This window comes from Anomalospiza imberbis, chromosome 4, assembly GCF_031753505.1.
Source record: "Anomalospiza imberbis isolate Cuckoo-Finch-1a 21T00152 chromosome 4, ASM3175350v1, whole genome shotgun sequence".
Lineage (NCBI taxonomy): Eukaryota > Metazoa > Chordata > Aves > Passeriformes > Viduidae > Anomalospiza > Anomalospiza imberbis.
Genome location: NC_089684.1, coordinates 70,196,096 through 70,212,875, shown reverse-complemented (window position 1 = coordinate 70,212,875; position 16,780 = coordinate 70,196,096). Strand labels below are relative to the sequence as shown.

The following is a 16,780-nucleotide window of genomic DNA, read 5'->3' as shown; positions in this document are numbered from 1 at the left end:
TCTGGAACCTTCCTCACTACATGGATTCTCTGTGGCTGGCCACTGCCTTTCCCTACAGAATGGCTGATCCCAATTTCTGTTCAGCCCATGCTGTCTGCAGCCTTCTTGCAGCCCAGGTGGGGAGAATTTATTTTAACCATCCTTTTTCTTCTTAAGTATCTTCTTAAAGCACTACAGTACTGGGATGGCAACAAAATGGAAGGTTTGGGAAGACCCAGCGTTGTCTCTTTTACTTCTTTATATTGGTTTTATTCATATTGGTGTCTGCTGATGGTCTCTGACCATATGTAGTTGGGTCATGGACTTGTGGGGTTTTGAATGAACAGGAATTTGATTGAGCCTGGAATGACAAAGTGAATTTAATCCAGACATCTCTTTCAGTGGAGCTATCAACAGCAGTAAGTTTTGTTTCCTGGGGTGTCCCAGGCAGTCAAATCATAGAATAGAGAATCATAGACTGTTCCATGTTGGAAGGGACCCACAAGGATCAATGAAGTCCAGCTCCCGACAGGCCAAGGTGTGGGATGCTGCCCGAAAGGACATGAAGGTGCTGGGAGACAGGCGGATATTTGCGTGGCGCCCAGGCTGTTATTGCCAGCCAGCACCAGCTGGCCTCACACAGGTTCTGCTGGTGATTTTGTAGCTCAGTTTGAGCCTCTTAAAGGCTTTTCTGCAGTCATGGGAAGGGCTGGTTGTGTTTGTGCACCTGAGCACCCCGCAGTGCTGAAACACTCTCTAGATACTCTGATTTTAACAGAGAAGCTGGGAGAGGGGTGAAATGATCTCACACCAGCTCTGCAAGTTTGTGATTTCTGTGACTGGGGCAGAAAATACTCGACAAGCTCTCTTAAACTTCCCATGCTGTGGATTGAGATCAAGGTGCCTCCTGCCTTGGCTGTTAAAGGTTCCTGGTGTGTCCATGTTTGTAAAACCAACCTGTCCCTCCAGGGCTGGCTCCTGTCCCTCCGGGGCTGGTTCCTGTCCCCCCAGGGCTGGTTTGACTTTGCAAACATCATGCAGACACGAGTGTTTGCCCAGTGAAATGCATGGGGTCTGCCCTGTCCTGCTCTGTGCCATGGAGACGTCGCTTCCTCGGCAGGGCGGGGGCTGGAGAGGCTTTGGAAAATGCAGCTTTCCAAGATCATTTGCTAGTGCTGTGTGCTGAATCCAAAGTCCTGAAGGCAGCAGGAAGAAATGTGTCACCAGAGCTGGTAGAGCTGCTTTGGCCTGATGGGCTTCCATGTTCCAGACTGGGAGAGCTGGGGTTGTTCAGCCTGGAGAAGAGAAAGCTCCAGGGAGACCTTTCCAGCACCTTCCAGGGCCTAAAGGGTGATTATGTAAAAGAGGGAGAGGGACTTTTAATACAGTAGATCCTGATAGGAAAGGGAGAGAGGTTTTAAACTGATTTAGATCAGATATTAGGGAAATAATATTTCCTATGTGGATGGTGAGGCCCTGCACAGGCTGCCCTGAGAAGCTGTGGCTGCCCCATCCCTGGAAGTGTCCAAGGCCAGGTTGGACAGGGCTTGGAGCAACCTGGGATAGTGGAAGGTGTCCCTGTTCATTTTAGGGGGTGGAACTCTTTTTTAAGGTCCCTTCCAACACAAACCATTCCATGATTCTATAATTCCATGCTCCCATGTTGGGCAACACCTTTGTTTTGAGCCTGCAAAGGATAAGCAGACCTTCATGGAAAGAGACTTCAAGTTCTCATGCTCCCTTTGAGAGAGCATCTGAAAAATGGTTCCCAGGCCTCAAAAGGTAGGAGAACACAAAGGGAACCTGGAAAAGACCCAGGAAACCAAGATGCTCAAAGCTCATCAGGCTGGGAGGGAGATGTGTCAGAAGGATTGTGACAGATAAATCACAATATAAATCACTGGGTGGTGTGGGAAGGGTGGACAGGAAGAAAATGTTCCCTGTCTCTATCTCTGCAAGAATTACAGGACATCAGATGAAACCAGAAATTGTAAATCCAAAACAAACAAGAGGAGGTGGCTCTTCCCCCAGTGTGTAATTAGGCTGTGGAACTCCTTGCAACAGGATGTTGTGGATGTTGAAAATCGATGGGGGTTCATGAAGCAACGAGATAAATTGATGGAAGAAAAAAAAAATCATTGTGGGTAATCAAATATGAAATCGACCTCTATGGCACAGGAACCCACAAATTAGAAGCTGACTGGATATTTTGGGGAATTGTCTTGAATTATTTGCTGCACTGTGACACTCTTCTCTAGATACACAAGTCACTGGGGTGAATGGAACTTGATGGCTGTTCTGCAGGTCCCACATTTTTGTGCCTACCTGGTGGTAGATTAGGGTCCCCCATTTATTTTTTAGGTGCCAGGACATGTGAGGATGCTGCAGGAGTTTTACCGGCTTGTTGTGGGAGTTTTTCCTGTCTTCTCATGGACATAATGCTAAGCTAAATTAGGTTTTTCAGAGGTAGGGGTTTCAGTCACGTCCACAGGGATCATAAAATGGCTTGGAAACTGTTTGTATCCTTAACATTCCATGCTCCCCATGCTCTCCAAACATCCTGATACCAAGTCAAGGTGCTTGTTCAAGCTGCATCTTGCAGATCAGCTGTGGATCCTTTACAGTGGGACCCTGGATTCAATGGGAGCCATCCCTGTGTAACTGCACCTCTACTGGAGTTTGGTCACCTGCAACAAAGATGGCTTTGAGGAACATTTCTTCATTTACCTGATCCTAATTCATAGTAGTAACCTCAAGTAATCTCTAAGAAAGGCTTAGAGTAAAGTTTGCTAATTCTACATATTTCTCCATTTGCCATTTTAAGCAAACATTTGTTTCCTAGCCAAGGCACATCAGAGAAGCTTTTACTGCCTTTTCCCCAGCCTTGTGTGGACCAGCAGCATTGATCAGATCATGCAGGATCTTTGGGATCTGAAGGCACTTCCCTGTCCTTGTGTCTGCTTAGCCTGAGTGCCTCATGCCTTGGTTTCAACTGGGATAGAGTTAATTTCCTCCTTAGTAACTGGTGCAGTGCTGTGTTTTGGGTTTGAATAACATTCCTCAGTACTATTAAAACACAAATATGCTCCCCCTTCCCAAAGCCCATCCCCATTTTTATCCCTGCCATCTCCCCTCTATTTATTGACCGTACAGAGATGCAATTATGGGAGTCGATCCACCTGAAAAATGTCTAAACATCAACACCATCCATGTGGTGATTTTGTGGGTGGGGAAAGAGGAAGCAGCAATACTTTCGGCAGGTTTTTCTGCAAAGACTCCGTGCTGGGATGCCTCAGACTCCAGGCACATTGGCGTTTGCACAATGCCATCATCAGGGGTGCTGGTTTTGTGACCTCTGGCTCCATGTGCCTTGAAACCGGACCTGTGCATTGGTCAAGAAGAACAGGGGCTTGAGGCAGGTTTTAATTTCCTTGTAAAACTGGCCTCTCAGGGCGAATACAGAGGAATCAGCAGGGATGGAAATCACCACCCTAATTTCAGGAGGTGACCAAAGCATGCTGGGCCCTGCCCTGTGCTGGGTGCTGTCTGTGGTCCTTGCTAGTGCAGCTTGACTCGGTGACATTTAGAGACACAGCACGTTCCCAGAGGGTGACCTTTTGAGCAAAGAAAGAGGGTCCTGTGCCTGTGAAGCTCCAGGCTGCTGAGTATCCCCATGTAGAGCCTGGTGCTCCCATTTCCCATGGATCACAAGGCAAGGGGGAAGTCACAATGCCAGCACTGGCTTTTTTGGCAGCTCTGATTCTTGGCCTTGCTGCTGCTGCAAATTCACATCAGCTTCCCCATCTGGCTTCCCTCCACAGGGCCAAGAAGGGCACTTGCAGCAGGGCTGGTACAAGCCAAAATGTGCATCTTGCTGACAACTCCCTGCCCTGTTCAGAGCCAAATGTGAGAGGTGACTTTGTCCCCAGGTTGGAACACAGATTTAGTAATCCTGTGACAGCCTTGCAGATTTGCAGCTGGAGAGTCTGAAGGCTGGAGGTGAAGGCACAAAACACAGGCTGAAATTTGGAGGTCAGGAAGAGTTTTGTACAGTGTTTGGTGTCCATCATTGCATTGGGAACCTGAATCTCTCTGATGCCTCTGGGCATCATCAGTGAAGGCACAACTGAGCAGAGCTGAAGGTGGCATTTCTTACATCCCAACTATTCCACTGGGACGCCCCAGCTTCAGGTCCTTCTGTCCCTTAGGCTGACAAAAAACCATTTTGATTCAGCAGTCTACTTCATGTTTACCTTCCCAAGAACTAAAAGGAAGCATTTCTGCCCAAAACTCTCTGTGCTGCTCAGATCAGAAATGCCTGCAAGCTCCCAACCCATTACCCTTTGTGGCAGGGCTGGTGTGGGAGCTGCAAATCCAGCAATCAGCCTGTTCAGAGCTAAAGGACCTTATTGGGATTCAGAGGTGTGAGGTTCATAGGCCATTTTCATAACAGATGGAAATTTTGAGTAGCTGCACACTGCAGCAAATTATGTATTTACTTACAATCTATTACTGCATGTTCTTTTTGAAGTTGAGATATCAGAAACCTTTGTAGAAGGAGAGGTGACCCAGTGTGCCAAGCTGTGAGTTTCTGTGTGTCCCAGACCCATTTCACCTGGCATCATAAAACACTCTGGAGGTTCTTCTGCTTTATCAGGATGTGGCCACCATGAACTGAGGGCTCAGGAGTCCAGGATTCTTCACCCTGATGAGACCTTGACTTTTCTTCTCTTCAATTTGTACAATATGTTCTGCCAAGTGTCACTAAGGAATCACCTGAGATTGGTTTAATGAATTTTCTTATAGCAAGTGAAAGCATCCCTCTAGTCCATCCCAGTTTAGGTGTGCTGCTCAGTCCATGCTCAGGCGGGACATCTTAGGCTGAATGCCTGAAAAAAATCCGCTTCCTCTCTGAGGCCACATTTTAGTTTTGGATCAAACCAAGTCACCAGATTGAAAAGAGAGGTTTGTGTAGGGCAGGAGGCACTCTGAATTCTGAAATTGTGGTCCAAAGGCTGTCATGGTTTGTAGTTCTGACCTTTGCTACACACTGTGCTCCAAATCTGCTCTGCTTTGGTGCCTAAATGAGACCCAGACCCTTTGGATGACGCAGATGTCGGTGTGTGATAGGGTGTGTGTGCACAGGGTTGCAAGAACATTGATTCCTCACAAATTTGGCTGAACTGAGGTGGAGCTGAAGGATGGTCATGCCTCTCAAGATGGTGATTTCCTCTTGTTTTCTTTCAAAAGCCCAGAGAAGGATTTGTTTTCACACCTTAGCCAGAAGCCAGACCGCAGCACCCCGAGTCCTGCCAGGCCCTGCCAAGGCAGATGGTACAGTTTGACCTTCTGCAGTCACTTCCATTTTCATCAGCAGCTTTGTAAATGTTTCTGGGCAAAGGGACATAATCTTCCTCTATGATACCTGCCAGGAAAATCCTCCTAGAGACAGCCCCACATTATGTGCCTGCTCCTAAGGCAGAGTCCGTGCTGGGCTCTGCCTTAGGAAAGGGATGAGTCTGTCAGGTTGTGCATCCTGGTTCTTCCTGGGGAGCCTCCTCAGCTACTGATTTAACCAGACAAAGTCACTCCAAACATGAGGCTCCCGACCTCCTCAGCCTTTTCCTTTGGGCTTATCCTACTGTGATGTAAACTGAATAACTCCTGCTTTATAAGGCAGCAGAAAGGCTTCAGCTACAGAGGAATATACATAAAAGCTTGAGTAAAAAAGGTACTTGGTAAGCGCTATTTAATATTTACATGCAAAGACTTTCCATCAGGATTAATTTCCATTACTTTGATCCCAAAATGGTTTGGGTTGGAGGGACCTTAAAGACAATCCAGTTTCACCCCTTGCCATGGGCAGGGACACCTTCTGCTAGACCAGGTTGCTCCAAGCCTCATCCAACCTGGCTTTGAGCACTTCCAGGGATGGGGCCATACTTCTGGCCATATGAAAGTCAGGAATGGAATCTAAATGTTGCCCAGTCTCAGAGGATGGGCTGAGATTTATTCCTGTGCTTGAGACACTGAAGAATCAACTCCCTGCTCCCGCTGTGGTCTCTGTTGAGAAGCTCTCTGCAGTGTCCCAGGTGTGTGTCCCACCTCTGGCTGGCTGCTTGCTTTGGTCTGAGTTTGTCCCTAAAGAGATGGAAGGGGAGGAAGAGGACTTTTATCTTTCAACCCACTCACCCCTGGGACTGCTGCCTCTGCTGCTGAACCCAAACAGCAGCCAAAGGTCACAGCCTCAGTCCTTAAATGTCCCAGAAGAGGAAGTGCTGTACATGCTGAAACTGTCTCCTCGACAAAACAGCAAGACCAAAGCTGCAGCTGGGGTTTGAACAGCCTGACCTTGAGTAACACAGGCTTTCCAGCTTGAAGAGAAAGGTAAATGTGTGATTTGGGTGGGAAGGCAATGGTGGGAGGGAAAGATTTTCCTTCCAGAAGGGTAAATATCTCTGGATCCTAGTGAAAATTTCTTCACTGCAAGAGTGGCCAGTCATTGAAACAGGCTTCCCAGGAAAGTGGTGGCTTTCCTGGGAGTGCTCAAAAACATGTCGGTGAGGCCGCTGGGACGTGGGTTAGTGCTGGCCCTGGCAGTGCTGGGTTAAGAGTTGGACTCAATCTTAAAGGATTTTTCCAACTTAAATGATCCTGTGATTCTGTGGTGATGCTCCACATGGTGACAGCACAAGGAAGGGAGTGTAGGTGCCCTGCAGAGCACATCTGTGCCTCACATGGGCATTGCCAGGACCTCTGGGACAGCCAGGCTGAGTGGGGGCTGAGCTCCCAGCAGTGGATGTAGCCACTGGATCTGTCCTGGGGTCGGGAACCGATCCCTGGACTGAGACTAGCAACCCACTGGGCGTGGTGACAGCTGTGAGCTGCAGCTTGTAATGGGCACTGACACAATCCCTGATCATGGGGACGTGTCCTGGCACATGTTTGTCAGCTCTGGGCTCATGCTGGGGCTGAGGGGCTGCACACAGCCTGTGGCTTCATTCCATTCCTTCCTCATTAGGGCATCTTGGCTTAAAGCATTCGAGTTGAAGCCTGGCTCTTGCCAACCTCCCGGGCTCTCCAGCACCACCCCAGCATTCCTGCACCATCTGCCATGCCCATATGCCCAAGGTTTTGTCCAAGGGCACTCTGCACACACCCTGGACACCACTCTGGGGGTGGTTGAGGACAGCCCTCACAAGGTCTTTGAGCTGAAGGAATAACAGTAATTTCATTTTGCACACAAAAAGAGCAGGTGACCCAGAAAAGACATGCAGCAATCCCAGTTCAGAGTGGACATGGTTAATCTATTCCAGGCAAGAACCCAAAACATTTAACCAGGAACTGCTTCCTGGGGAGGGTGACTGGCAGTGTGACCATACTCCTGGTTAATGAGATCATTTGTAGCTGGTTCAAAAGGTGTGAAGGACCTGCTTGACCTTTTGTAGTGGAAAAAGTCCATGGCCTTGTTTTACACAGTGAAATGGGAAGGTCTGAGCCTTGGAGAAAGTAGCTACAGGCAGGAAATGTGGCTGGACATATGGACAGGTGGCTGTAAGGACCTTGTTTGCAAAAAGAGGCTGGACCAGGGTAATAGACTGGCCTGGCCTGATTGGTTTGGGGGTTTCTGTGTGCTGTCTTGTGATGGGAGCGGTGGGAATAGGGGCAGGGCAGGGATTTTTAAGAGTAAAAGAAGGAGCAATGACTTCAACCAGTGCAAAGTCTGTTTTGGACATTGGGTTACCTGACTGATGGGGCAGGGAAGCTCCCTACAGCACAGTCCAACAACTTAGGGATAATGTGAATTGGGATGAGTTTGTAGGTGCTCCAGGGCCATGAACTGCCAAGATTATATCATTATTTGACCAGAAGCTGCAGGAGAGACTTTTGGAGAAGTCTTGAGCTCATCAAGTCATCAGCCTGGGATCCTGACTGCAAATCAATGAGCCTGGCTCTCTGGGAGTATGGAGGAATTGGTTTGTGAGGAGCTCCTCACACCATCCCATGAACTGGCAGTCAGCTTCCTGACAGAAATTTGTCCTGTCCAGTGGTAACATGTCCCTGGCTGTGCTGTGTCAGAAATTCAACAAATGCAATGTGTTTTCTGTGAAATGCCCAGCATTCCACAAATCTGCACATGCTGATGGGAAAAAAAAAAAAATTATTATTTGCCTGGAAAATTCCAAAGCATCCTGACAGGCTCTGTGTGGTATTAAGAAACATGACAGCATTATGCTGTCCATCCCATCCCTTGGGTGTAACCTCATCCCAGACTTGAATAACCTGTCACTCTTGGATAAAGCCTCTGTCTCCTGCCCTGGCTCCCCTGTCCCCACTGAGCTTGTTTCCATGGATTTCTGCCATGAACATGGCTTTATCTTGGTCTCCTAAAGAAACATAACTTTTGTGAGCACACTTTGCACAAGTATGGAAGAAGACTGCCTTCATCTGTGACCTTTGTTCTTTGCCTTCCCTTGAAGCATTTGACCAATTTCCACTGGATTTCATGGCAAGAGCCACAGATATAAGCTGGTGGTTGACTTGTACCAGAGTGGGATCACAAGGCACAAATCCAAATGGCATCATTAGACATTGTCAGCTTTGACATGTTAAAATATTGTTCTCTCTCCACTTCTCTTTTTGTCCCTGCAGGGTGAGATTGAAGGGGCCAAGGAAGGTGCATATGGCTGGAAAAAGGAATTTGCAGTGTTATCTCCCTTTTGCCTTCTATATGGGGTTTGTAGTAGCTCTCCCCAACCCAAAGTCAGGCTGGGTCCCTTTGCTTTCCCCTCTGAATGTTGCTTTGCAGAGCAGAGCCCATGAAGCTGCTCTCCAGATCCTGCATTGGCCTCCAAAAGCCTCTGAGATTCAGCTGCTTTATAAAAGGAGGAGAAGTTAATTTTTCATGTTAATGTAGCACTTTTGCCTTGGCTGTCCAGAAGCCTACAATGTGGAAACAACAAACATTCCTGCTGAAAAATTCATGTGCTCCTCAAGGGATTGCAGGGAGGCTCCAGGAGTCTGGAAGTCAGAAGTCAGCCCTTCAGCTGAAGGCTAGAAAATTCAATGGATTTTGGTGTGTATGAGACTTGATAAAATCTGGGTTTCTCCACTTATGTGCAACTGCAAGGGTGGGGCTTAGGAAGGGTGATGAAGATTTGGACACTCCTGATGACAAGGTGTGAGCTGGCGATGTCCCCTGTCCTAGAAACATCCCAGGTGGACAAAATGCATCAACGCAGAAATGAGATGTTTTCTGGCATCTGATAAAACCTGTGAGCTCTGGCATCCAGACCCTGCCCTGATTGTAAAATGGCCACAGCCACCACCAAAAGCAAGAGTCATGCATTGTCCACACGTACGCAGGATGCCTGGAATAACCTCCAGGAATCACGTCCTACAGGTATCTCCTTTGAGGATGGAGTCCACTCTGCTGGGAGTGTTTGGGCTGAGCAACACCTCTTGTCCCGCCTGCATCCTGTAATGAGACTCTGTAATGCAGCAGCAAGCTCCATGCTGCCAGCCAGGGGGATCCTTGGAAAAAATCCAGGTGCTGCCAAGCCACCCTCTGACCCTGCTCTTCTGGAGACACAACATCTCCTTGCACTCCTGGTTTGGGAGTTTCCTCCCCAGCCACCCAAATAGGCAGCTGTGGTGCCAAAGAGGCTCTCACAACCGCCTGTGTGACAGCGGTAGACGTGGGGAAGGTGATGTTGTCAAGGGTGGCTGCTGCAGCAACCCCAACATCAGGGTGTGTGCACCCTTTCCAAGAATGTGGCTGTGGGGTGTGGGGTCACAGCTGGAGCCCTTGGATGGGGTGGATGGAACGTGAGGATCAAATCAATATTGAACCAGGAAAAGCAGGGGGAGGAGAAGTGTAGGAAGGAGCCACAAAAGGAATTTGAGGGGGACAATGGGAATCCACGGAGAACAGTATGATTAAAGGCCTGATCCTGCTGCTATGTGCCACCTCTGGGAGTGGCCACCAGCTGGCATTGACCACCAAACACTCAGTTTCTTGCTGAGTTGGTTTGACCAAGCAGGGAGACCCCAGTGATGGAGGGAAGGCCACAGGCTGCTCTTGCACCCCTGAGCTATGTCGAAAGCAGAATAGAGTCCTCTATGTAATGAGAAGAGCTTTAATTTAAAAAAATGCAGATGAGGGACTCTGGTCTCTGTCTGGGGGTTCATGGAGAGGATCCCATTGGAAGGCAGAGGAAGACCATGGAGCAGCAGAGACTGGTGCTCTCTTCTCCTGGCAGGTTTGAATTTGCCAATGCAGAGTGTGGTGGGCACAGGACAGTCAGCACATGGTGATGGATATCATGATTATGGAGAGATGGCATTATTATGGATTATTGTGTCTGTCCCATCCCTGGAAGTGTCCAAGGCCAGGTTGGACAGAGCTTGGAGCCACCTGGGATAGTGGAAGGTGTCCCTGCCCATGGCAGGGGGTTGGAACTAGGTGGCCTTTAAGGTGCCTTCCAACTTAAGCCACTCTGTGATTCTAAGATTCTGTGATCTCCTTGATGGGTTACCTCAGTGGCAGGTCTGCAGAAAGGTCTGGGGATCCAAAGGGATGAATCTTTACGCTTCAGGACCCCACTGCACCCCCCTCTCCTGTGGGAAAAGCACCCTGGTTGCCCTTAATGTGGAAAGGTGTCAAAATTCTCTTGTGCACCTGAGGAAGAGCCAGGCACAGCACTTACAAAGTTGCACAATTCAAGACAATCTCCAGGTTCTCCCCTGGACTGCAGCCCAGAGGTGCTTTGTCTGAATTTAGCAATGCTTTCTGATGTGTGGGATTTTAGTAAAAAATAAGGGCATGTATCAAATTCCCTGAGTGCAACAAGGAGAGGGGTCAGCACATTCCTGCTTCCCAACCTCACAGCTCAGTGCTGTGGAATAAGGATGTGTGTTGGAATGAGAGAGGTGGGCCAAAGGCCACCAGGCTCACCCTGATTTCAAATCCCTCTGTTCCCTTACAAGCCCAGGGAATCTCCAAAGGAATTCTCTGCCTTCCAAACACACGAGAGCAACAAACTGAAAGGCCTCTCTCTGAGTCTCTCCCGACTGAAAACTGTTAGCCAGATAAGCTGAATATTCTTCTTTTAATTTAATTTTAATAGCCAAAACATACTATGCAGGCAACAGATCCGAGGTTTCTTGGCTAGCAGGGATGATTAGATCTCTATAACTATATGCTACAAAGTGCTCTTGCTACAATAAATAAAGGTCAAAGGCAAGACACTTCCTGCTACTTTTGCTGACACGTGGCTGCCATTTAGTGATTCATAATCTCTACACACGGCTTGGCACACGCAAGGGATTTTTTTTTTTTTTTTACAGGAGCTGTTTTCCACTTGTGCAAACACAACAAAGGATTTAAAGGGACCTGCTTTGAGCCACCTCCACCAGCAGCAAGACTCAGCGAAAGGTAACAAAGATGAGCAGGACCGTGGGCTGAAGGTTGAGCTATGCACAAGTGGGAGCTGATTCTCTGCTGGCTTTTAGGGGTCTTCGAGCTGAAAAAAATTTAAAGCTATGCCTGGTTTTGATTTTTTAAAATCGTTTTTTCTTTCTGTATATCCCAGTGCCTTGTGGAACTGCATAAACACTGATGTGTCTGAGTGGCAGATAACAAATGCTGGGAGATAAGAAAACCTGATGGTGTTTGGGTAGGATTGTGGTGGGCTCTGATCTTCTGGTCCCCAGGCTGGGATGTAGTTGTGACATGGACTCTGATGAAATACATTTTATTATCTGGATGGGAAAAGGAAAAAATAGTACAGGAATTAAGTGTTTTGCCATGTTGGGTCTGACCTGTGGTTTGTACAATGTGTTGGTAGCAGGTGTACAGGGGCAATTGCAAAAAGATGTGAAATGTCCTTCATATTTAGGAAGAAAATTGGGCATAAGCTCCTTGCTTCATCCATCAGGCATTCTTAGTTCTGAAGAGTTAAGTTGCGTAAGGCTGTGGTTATTTTATTTGAGACAACTGTTGTTCTGCTTCTTTGGAAAATATCAGACAAACTTGAAACGTCATGACGTGGAGAGCTGCTGGGTGTCCTGAATGCAGTGAAAAGGAATGACTTTTTAATGCACTCTCACGATTTCTCAGACTGCACTAAAAATCTGCCTCATCTCCCTTTTTGATTTGTTGCAATGAGCTCATAAGATGCTTCCAGCTGGAGGTGGACTGGGAGATGTGCATCTGTGAGCAAGTAATTCCATGAAGGATTGTCTGTTACCTTTGGTGGTTGGTCCACTTCATTTCCTTTTGGTAACTTTATTTTTCTACTGTGTATTCATGAAAAGATCAGGGAAATGGTTTGAATTCTGTTGTTTGAGTGGATTCACCATGCAGTCATGGAACTGTAGAATCATGGAATGGTTTGGGTTGGAAAGGACCTTGAAGATCATCTCCAAGGGCCATGTGTAGGGACACCTTCCACCATCCCACGTTGCTCCAGCCTGGCCTTGGACACTTTCAGGGATGGGGCAGCCACAGCTTCTCTGGGCACCCCGTGCCAGGGCCTGCCCACCCTCACAGGGAACAATTCCTGCCCAATATCCCATCTAAATCTTCCTCCTTTCAGTCACTTTGGAGTTTGCATAACAGCACAGCTCAGAGATTACTTAGTTGTGCAGCAGGAGCCAGTCCTTGCATGGGAGCCAACAACTGAGGGGCACAGGAGATAAAAAGCTGGCTGGGGAAGGGAAATCTGAGTGGGAGCCGTGCAGTCCGTGGTCCTCCTGACTGAATCACGCTGCTGATGTCATTTATTAGGGCTCTTTCCTGCTGAGGAACAGACTCAGCACCACACAGGTCTCCAGCCACTGCTGGCACGCTCTGGAGCGGTGACTCACCGGTGCTGTTTGCTGAGCTGAGTCACTTGCGTGGACAGAGACCTCACAGAAAATATTCCTTGGTGAACAAACTGCTCCAGTGAAGAAAAAAAAAAAAAAAAAAAAAAATCCAGGTTCCTTTCTGGCGTTCTTTGCCTGATGAAAGGAGAATTTTTCTCAGAGGAATATCTCTGCTCCGAGGTGGTGTCTGGGTGCAGAGTGACCTGTGTTTCCAGCTGGCAGAACAAAGGCAGGGATCGTGTTTGAAGGCTGTTTGTTCAACATCCCAGTAACAAGACTTTGGGCACCTGGAAAATTTGGCAAGCAAAACCTGTATTTTTTTTTTTTTTTTTGCTTCTGAATTCTAAGGAAATAAAGGGGAAAAAAAGTTTAGGTTTTTTTTTCTTTTCAACCGAAAAGGAAATGTGCAAGGAGGGGGAAAAAGTTGTTCCAGGGCCAAATTATCACCTGCTTACTTTAATATTGGCTCAGATAAATAAAAGGAGAACTGAAGGAGCACACAAAGGAGGTCTGGAAAAATCCTGTGTTCAAGGACTGGGTAGTGAGGAAACAGCCAGCCAGTGTCTTGGCTCTACGGGAACTAGTGGCCAGCAAATGAAATTAGTGGGATAACTCCATGAAGGTGGGTCCTCATGCAATGGGTAGCTGGACTGGAAACGTCTTTCTGAAGGATATTGTGGATACAAAAAGGTTCAGGAGGTAAATGGACAACTGAGAGATGATGGAATTTAGTGAGAGATACTTTCTGGGATTCACTAAGCAGATAAATCCCATCAGGCTCAGGACATCCCTTGAGGTGAATATAAAGAAGGCAAGGAGAGCTTTGGGGAGATGTGTTTTGTGTGTTTGACTCTGTAATAATTTACTTCTGGGGAACAAAGTTCTGAGTGTTCCTTGCATTTCAAATTCCAGCAGACCCAACCTTGAGCAACTGCTTGTGGCCACTGGTTTTATTTTTTTTTCCCCATCACTTTAACCTGAAGCAGCAGGAAGGAAAATGAGCTTGGCCACTAAAGCCATGGTACTTTGCACCACGGAAGCAGAGTTGGGAACAGCATCCCTGGGCACAAGGGGCAGGAAAGTGTCCTTTAAAGGTTTGAGGTGCCCCAAATGAAAGCAATTTATAAGGATGTTCAGCTTTGTCTTTTTTCTTTTCCAAGTCCCTTCCTACCTTCATCTGCAGCAGCCAAAGCAGCTTGGCAGGATGGAGCCTGAGCACTGTGGCTCTTTTTATTCTCCTAATGTGTCCCAGCAACACTGGGCAGCCAGCCTGGCATTTTGACTGAGATTTTAAAGGCTTGCTATTACTGATTTCTCTGTTTTCCATTTCTCTCCCAGCAACACTGGTTTATTTTACTTTTTTTTTTTTTTTTTTTTTTGTTAAACTCTGTTTTGCCCTTCCTTTAGGGACTGGGACAAGGGACGTAGCTCCTCAAAAATTATTTGGGTGCCAGATCCCTTCTAGCACCCATCGCCAGCTGTAGTGTGCTGCTACCTCTCTCCTTCCCCACCTCAGAGCCAGGCAAACAAATTCTGCTCTTTTGAGATTATATCCTGGAGATCTGAATGTCACAGCAGGCTGTGCAGTTTAACACAGGAAACATTTGTGCCTGCTATTTAAGAGAAATAAGTTGCTCATGTTTCCCTGGGAACCAGCCCGTCAATCGAGCTCACTTGACTCCCCTGTTATTAAAATAAAATGTGAAAGAGTCAATGGATATATTGCAAGTTGTGGATGGGCAAAAATGCTATCTGGGTGTATTTTGTATCCAAAATACGCATCCCTATGTAAAGAAGAAGTGTTTTTTCAGCTTTTTCTGATGGATTTCTGTTCTTTTGGATTACTTTTGCTGGCAGCGTTGTGTCTTCACGCTGACTGTAAAAGAGCCCCCTGTAGCTCAGCAGTTGTTGCATTACGCCTGTGCGCAGGTTATACACAACACTTGCTCTCCAGGCCCCCTGGCACTGCTTTTGTGGCTGTACCGAGCCTGTGTTCTTTATTACCCCTCTTAGGCCGCTCCTTCAGAGCTTTCCTCTCCACCCCAGGAGCATTTCTCACCTCATTTTTTGCGGGTTTATAGAAGGGTTTATCTTTAAGACCTGCCACTCTGCGAGGCGGCAGGTTATCCGTGGGGCAAGGCTATTTTTAGGGAGCGCAGTGCCAGGATGGCTCACAGCTCTTGGCAGAGAACACGTGCGGAGCACAAAGGCAGCCTCTGTGCTCAGGGCTGCAGAACTGGGCACCCTCAGGAGCTGGGAGCCAGGCACGGGCAGGGAACAGGGCACAGCAGGAAAACGGAGCTGCTCTGGGCAGGGAGAGGGGCTGAGGCTGCTGTGGGCACCGCGGTGCCAAGGCAGAGGAGGGGAAGCAGGGGCTGCAGGGACTGGGATGGAAACAGGGGAGGTTCTCAGGATCATTCTCTGGCTTTTGCAGGTATCAGCCCTTGGCTTTGGAAGGGAAATATCCAAACCAGTAATATAATGCCTGGAAGAGACCTGAAACACATGGCCAGTGCTGGAGATCCACAATGGCATTAGGTTGCATTTTCCCACCATGCTTTCCTCTACCTGCTGTGAGATAAAGGCAGGAGCTGTGCTGCCGTCAGCGGCAAAGCCTCCTCCCAGATTTCCACATCCCTGTTCCTTTGCACCTGCCAGAATTTCATTTCCTGGATTCTTTTTGTGTTCAGAATAGTTTAGGTGATTGTGCTTTCATGCAAACTGTGCTGAATTGGCGACAAAGGGGTGTGAGTGCTCATAGCAGCTTTCACAAGAAGGCCTGTTGGGTGAGATAAGACTGGATCTCCCGGGAATAACTTGTGAAGGATGTGCTAGAGGTGCACAAAATAGTGAGAGGTTGCTGAGAATCCAGCTGGTCCCTGTGTCACACAGTATAAGGACATGAGAGCACTGAGGACTGGAGCACCTCTCCTTCGAGGAAAGGCTGAGAGAGCTGAGGGTGTTCACCTGGAGAAGTCTTCAGTGAGAACTCAGAGCCCCTTCCAGGGCCTAAAGGGGCTCCAGGAGAGCTGGAGAGGGACTGGGGACAAGGGATGGAGGGACAGGACACAGGGAATGGCTCCCACTGCCAGAGGGCAGGGATGGATGAGATATTGGGCAGGAATTGTTCCCTGTGTGGGTGGTGAGGCCCTGGCACAGGGTGCCCAGAGAAGCTGTGGCTGCCTCATCCCTGGAAATATCCAAGGCCAGGTAGGAAGGGGCTTGGAGTGACCTGGGCTAGTGGAAGGTGTCCCTGCCCATGGCAGGGGATTGAAACAGGATGATCTTTCAGGTCCCTACCAATCCAAACCACTCCATGAATCTACGATTCCATGTTGAATGGAAATAGCCAGCTCCATGCAAATCAAAGGATGTGCCACTGATATGATTCCTTGATTCATTGTCAATATTTACCTGAAGAAAGCAGACCAGCTCGTGGAAACAAAATCCAAAGAAGGTTATTAAATACAGAGGAACCATGCCTACCCCACAAAGCCCCTGACAGAAAATAACTGGGACCTGAGAGTGGTGAGTCCTGTTCTCCCACTTGTGGAGACTCAGGTTGTTCCCTGGCCAGCACACAGGTGTGTGGAGAAGATAGTGCCAACTTTTTAATCTGCTTCCTGCCTGTGCTCCAGGGAAAGCATTTCCAATTTTCCTTACCCAAATGAAACCAAAAGGGCACTTTAGGTACAAGAACTCACAGAAATGGAATAATGAAGGATTTTTAAATTTAGCAGAGAGAAATTTGTGGTAAGAATAAGTAATTGGGACTTGAAGCTTGACAGATATAAGCCAGGAAGAGCAGCACATTTCAAGTTTTCAGGGTGTGTGCTTGCGACTCCAATTTATTGAGGATTGCACATGGATTTTTTTCCCACTGTTGAGACTGGATACTTTTCTTAGCAGCTATATCCTTCCAGAAATCCAT

At 47.8% G+C, this 16,780-nt stretch overlaps 1 protein-coding gene and 1 long non-coding RNA gene across 2 annotated transcripts in view; one reads left to right on the top strand and one right to left on the bottom strand.

Annotated features, from left to right (window-relative positions):
* LOC137473238 (uncharacterized) overlaps positions 1-16,780 on the bottom strand; it is a 121,131-nt gene that overhangs the window by 80,757 nt on the left and 23,594 nt on the right. The gene's annotated exons all lie outside the window — the stretch shown is intronic.
* The window catches only part of SMOX (spermine oxidase), a 61,702-nt gene continuing 56,319 nt past the window's right edge, over positions 11,398-16,780 (top strand). Inside the window, exon 1 of the mRNA XM_068189061.1 lies at positions 11,398-11,416. The gene's annotated coding sequence lies outside the window, so the exon portion shown is untranslated. The remainder of the gene's footprint in view (positions 11,417-16,780) is intronic.